The sequence below is a fragment of the Pocillopora verrucosa genome, chromosome 1 (genome assembly GCF_036669915.1).
Source record: "Pocillopora verrucosa isolate sample1 chromosome 1, ASM3666991v2, whole genome shotgun sequence".
Lineage (NCBI taxonomy): Eukaryota > Metazoa > Cnidaria > Anthozoa > Scleractinia > Pocilloporidae > Pocillopora > Pocillopora verrucosa.
The window spans coordinates 30,310,607-30,316,606 of NC_089312.1; positions in this window are offsets into that span (position 1 = coordinate 30,310,607).

The window sequence follows — 6,000 nt, forward strand, 5'->3', positions numbered from 1 at the left end:
TTTAAATTAAATTTGTTAACTTTAAACGTCAGGTCTATATCATTTTCTATGAAGTACTCAGTTCAAGCGAAGCAAGAATGGCGTTCGGTTTTTTTCAGAGTGGGCTGAAAGCCTCTTTTGTCTTGTGGGAAAATACTTTGAAAAAGGGAGGATAGTGTATCATGACGACTTTCCCAAAGACCTCCCCCACCTTTCGAGAAGTGCCGGTGTCAGATGGAAAGAGCATAAGGATACGATACAATGCCAAATACCAGTAAGTGTTTCCTTTTCAAAACAAACCATGGCGATGGACGCCTGTTATGTTCAAAACTTTCGTGCCCAAACGACAATTTACGTCAAAGAATGTCTGTCGAGTTTTACATATCGGGAAATTCTTGCTTCTAAACAAAATTCTCCACATGATTTTCATAAAGTTACAAGTTCGTGCTTTCCGTAAATTAGAAAGCTGAGAAACCCGAAGTGAAGTTTGACGTTAACTGGATAACTATTGGCTTGAGAACACAGTCTGTTTTCTCGAAATAACCGTGATTCACATCAGATCAGTTCGAATGAAAAGGAATTTTAGAGAATCATACTCTTTTGATGAAGCTTTCTACACCACTGAAAAAGGCTACAAACTTCTCGATTTACTTATTACCTATGTCAATGATATATAGAAACGCTCCATATGAATTTTTTGTTGCAAGGGTTAAGGATTCTCTGCAAATCTCTGTATGATGATACGTACTCGATCAATTTGCCATTCCTTAGTTTGGCCATGTTACTCGCAGAGTTTACATTAACATTTATTATATTATTTGTTTACCACTTTTTAACACATAACAATACATTTTATTATCTAACTCGGTATATACTATACTCGAACAGCTGATATCGAAACCGCGGACTCACGCTCTCCCGAGTGGTGAGCATTTTCTTATATCATGTTGTTGTTATGTTAGTCTTGTTTATCAGGCGAACCGCACGACTAAGGCGGAAACATCATGAAATTTACATTGGAAATAACACTTAAAACAGTCATAAATTGATATTCTTGAGGGTAAACTGAATGGGCGAAGCTCAAAGTTCATTCTAGACCACTTCGATAGTACTTAAACACTCATAAACATCTCTTTACTGACCAGCATTAAATAAAGATTCGGCCCACGCAAAATTAGAACCAACTAGTCAGTCAGTATTAAAGAAAGTTCTACAATCTGATCGTGTCACTCCCTTTATTAATTCAAAAAATGTGAGAGAACGCACATCAACAAAATTACCTTTGCATGTTGCCCTTGAGTGAGATTTATACATTATGTGCAAGAGCTTACTCACAATCAATAGAAGAATCTTATGAAATTAAACTTTGAATTTTAAGGTTTGTCATTCGCAACACAAATCTCATTGATCACCATCTTTCCGCTTCAGCTCCCTATAATTTTCTCATGAAAACTTTGTTGATTTTTGTCTACTCCAGTAAACTATTATTTGGAGCTTTCCTTTCTCATTTTTAACCAGATAACATTGATGTTCCGAAGTTATCAACGACCACAAAAAGAACCAGCTACAAATCAAACATAGCTTTAGGACCTGAACACGCAAATGTGATTTTTAAGATTCCTTGTGTGTGCCGCTGGCACCCATAGGAAGAAGAAAATTATTGTCGGATATTCAAATTTAAGCGAGAGTTCGATCTTCAGGTTTTTCAAGAGTTAATAAATGGAACTGTTGTCTTCGAGTTTCTGCAATGTCTCTTACTGAGTCATTGCAACAGAAATCTTTCGACAGTGTCATGGATATAAGCAAGATACAGAGAAGGGAATGTGCCTTTAACTTTCTCTTTCTGTTCCTTGATTAAATAATTAGCTTTCATGGCGGCGGCAAAACATTTTTGACCGCAGAAGTAATGCATTTTATTTACGGCAGATTCTATTTAGTCGCCAACCTACTACTGCGCCGCCCAGGGTATTCGAAGATGGACGAGTTGCAGGTTCATAAGTGTTCTTATTTTCCATGAATAACGCTTGATTGATAGTTAAGGAACTCTAATGACCAAAATTAGATTTCCTGTCTATACTTTTAAAAGACCCAAAAATATCTCCAGTACATGCTCTACAGATGTGGGGTAGAGCATTCTGGAAATTGTGACATACCTTCATTAAGCGATCGATTTTTATCTCAGTAAACCCTATTCGGGTGCGATTAAAATTTTCTGAAATTTGAAAATAACATTTTGTTACATATCTTCTCACTTATGAAAGCAAAATTAAAGATAATTGAAACGAGGGATTTAATTTGACTTTCAAAATAAATAAGCTTCATCTCGGTGCGTGCTTTGCCAAAAAGTATTCTTGAATTTTTTTCAATTTGATCCGATTCAGTTTGCTTCCCTACCTCGTTCCGGCCTTTGGATTTCATCGAGTCCATTTGTGTGTCTCTCTGTCTTTTCAAATCAATATTCCGTGGTTTCCCTCACAACTAGACTAAATCGATCGATTAATTTAAATTGGATATCAACCTCTTCGAAAGAAACCCAACGGTGGTGCAAATTGGTATCTTAAAACATGAAAACAAACTTCTTGAACCCTTGGCTTGCCTTCAGGAGACTGAAGAGGTTTATTCTTTTTTCTCCCCTGTTTGTAATTGTTCTTCCGCCCATTCCGGACTTGGTCAAAAATGAAGCAGACATTTAAGTTAGATAGAATGCGAAGAACTCTTGTCTGACCCCCGGCTTAGAAAGCCGTGCCCAAAATATGGCTTGTAAAATGTTTAACTGCTTCTCACAATCAATGCATTGTTGACCAATGTTCAATCAGTTAATGCCCCTCTTTCATGACCACATAGGCCACTTTGAAGGTCGCATCAGCTCATTACTTAACCACACAAAATTTTCGTAAGAAAAAATAACAACTTTATTAACATCAAATTGCGAGTTAATTGGCTTTCAATAAGTAACATGTGTTAGCTGTGCAGTTTCACTGAGGTAATTACGTTCTTGTCACAACGATTCGTCGGTGGAGCAGTTGAGGCAGTTGAGCGTTACCTTCGGACTACTTTGTATTGCATTTCAGTTCTAACAAAACCCTCTGGAGATGAGAGGTTTGGGACCCGATGTATCATTCCAGAAGCTCCAGCCTAGTGCACAACAGCACGCCAAAGTGAGTCCGCTGGAATAAATCAGTGCTTTTGATAATTTGATTTACTAATTTTAATTGTGGATAACTGAGTGTTACAGATCGTGAGAAGAATTAAGATTGAAACAATGTTGGGTTCATTCCTAATCTCATTGGATTAGTACAAATCGGTTTTACATCACAATCAGGATAGGTATGTGTTTTGCAGTGTTGTGGTGCAGAGCACGCCTCCCCTAATCTACGGTTAATCCAACAAGCTACTTACTGAGATTAATGTTGTAGCCCATAAAGATCTTACGTCACTGACAAACAAACTCAACAGAAAACTTTTCTTTGTAAATGTTCCTTATAAACAAAGGCTTGGTTGTTGAGGCTAAACATTACCACAGACCTGGCTGTGTCACCTGAATCTGGTGTGAACAAACGCTTATTCGACATAAATATAAATCGCATTGTTATACGGGTAAAGAGTACATTTTTCGCGCGTCAGTTGAACTAGCAAAGTTTTCCGTGATAGCATTTATGCTTTCAAGAGCCTGTCGTTGTTCATCACAAATAAGACGGAAATTTCTTGCCGCAGTTGATAACCGCCTCTACGTTTCCCCTCTGTTGATCCCTCTTCACTTTATCACGGAATTGAGGCGGATCGGACACGACAAGGAACGGCGCAGCAGGACAAAAGAGTACTTCTGATCTATGAAGAAGGCAAATATTGTTAGGTCAAGTGATTTAACAGCCTCACATCATGAGGATGAGTCCGTGGGGTCGCTATAGCTAGCTATGAATTGCTGCGCAATTTCCAGTTTCCCAAACGAGAAAACTATAAACACGTCTAGGATCCAATACTGTTTCCCTGCCACACGATATGCTGTGACTAATTTTTATCGCAGTAAAATTGTGAAGAGACACACAAAGGTACACACACACACACTCATATGATACATTCTTTGCCACATAATATCGTTGAGAAATGAGTGAGACTTTATCTGATCAGTAATTCAAAGGCTCTGAAAACGTTACTTAAATTGTTGAACGAGCCATTTTCACGTCCGGGCCCGATAACTTATTATTTTTTCCTCCAGAGTATTGAGGAAAAATAGTAGACGCCTTTACAGGCTGATTATCATTCCTCTGGAGAATGGGAAATTTCCTAAGCTATACAAATACGTTATATCTTCTAAGTGCATTCATCGAGCTTATCGCACGAATTTTCAGTGAAATAAATGCTAACACAAGCCCATATGCTAATGATTTTAAAAGCCGATCAGTTTGAGTCATTTAGCTATGAAAATCTTTAAATGCATGGTGAAATTACGGGTTAGGCAACTATTCCATGCAGTCAATATCCTCTAAAGGAATTTTAGGAACTCTAACCTTCCAACTCATTTTGCGTCAGATTAAAAAAAAAAACCGCCCACTTTCACCTTTACTCTTGCATTAAACAAACTTACTCGAAACGATGGAATCTAAGTTTTTTTGCGGTTGAAAATGTTTCCCGATTTTAGACGCTTTTCACGCCAGCAAAACCTTTTCTCTTACCACTTACTATAAAATCAGTTAAGTCATTTCCTGTGCTAATTAGCGCAACGTTTAATTAGGCCGAGACGAAAATGGCCCCCCAGAGGATAACTTATACCCCATCCTATTTCCGGATTTGTGGTAACTTTGTACTGACCAGCGATCGCCAATTACACCCGATTGTGTTTTCTTAACCAGGGCATCGGTCGCAATAATCTGCCACATAAGAAGGAAATAAAATTTAAAATATGCCTCTGTGTTTTTGTTGAACATGACTGAAGTTTGTTGTACACTTTTCGAATGAGTACCTTCATCCGTGGTTTTGTACGCGACTTGTTAATTAAATAGGGTATTAGTCCTTCGAGACCACTCTATGTATTCATGCTAGCGATCAGTGCGACTGAACTTGGAACAGTAATGGAAAATAAGGCTTAATGTGCATAGATTTAGCCCGATTTAAAACAATGAGGTTAAAAAAAGATTTTTGAGCACTTGATGTGACGTTACACCAGACTTGCAGACAAACCACACTTTAAAATGCAATTTGATCACAAACCGCAAGACAAAATTTTACTTCCCAGACGGTTCTCCGAGATGCTTCATTCTTCCGTATACATAAAATATGTTTTGATTTGCAAGAAATTCTCTAAACACAATTTTTTTAATTAAGGAATGTTCTGAGCAGCACTTCACACCAAATAAATTGTCAGTCAAACGACTGTTTGGTAGCGTATGTCTTCCGATTAGCTGTAGTTATTATACCATCTTTCATCAGATCTTTAGCGAGGGTTTAAAAGCTTGGTTATCTATCGAAAAATGGGTTTATCTTGCCGTAACTGATAAAGCGTAAATATTCGCTTTTCTTGCCTTTCCACTGCGCTTAGGCGAGATCATATTTATAAAGAATTCTTGGCTGGGATTGCTAGAATACCATCGCCTTTACCACCCGACTCGAAAAAAATTTACAGATACAAAAATTCGAGCTATTTTTAATCTCACTATTTTTTTATCATACGCTAAGATATACGTGCGTGTACTGCATATTCTACTGCTAGTAAAAATATTTACGCAGAGCAACTGTTAGTGCTCGAAATTTACAAAAGAGTAACTCCCTACTGTTAATCAGAAGAGCGTAACTTCACTTCCGGTGAGGTGTTTCATGTGTTGAAATTACATTAGGAGCCTTTTGGTAATTTATGGCTTGGTGATTTTATTCTTTTTCAAGTTCGCCGGTCTTTCAATACTGGCTCGCAAATTGACGCCGCGCTTAGTAAAATGGAATGCTGAAGCCAAAGTGTGTATTGGGTATAAATAGCGTCTTCCGGTATGTACGTACCCAAGCAATTACTCAAATTTCCGTCAGTGCCTT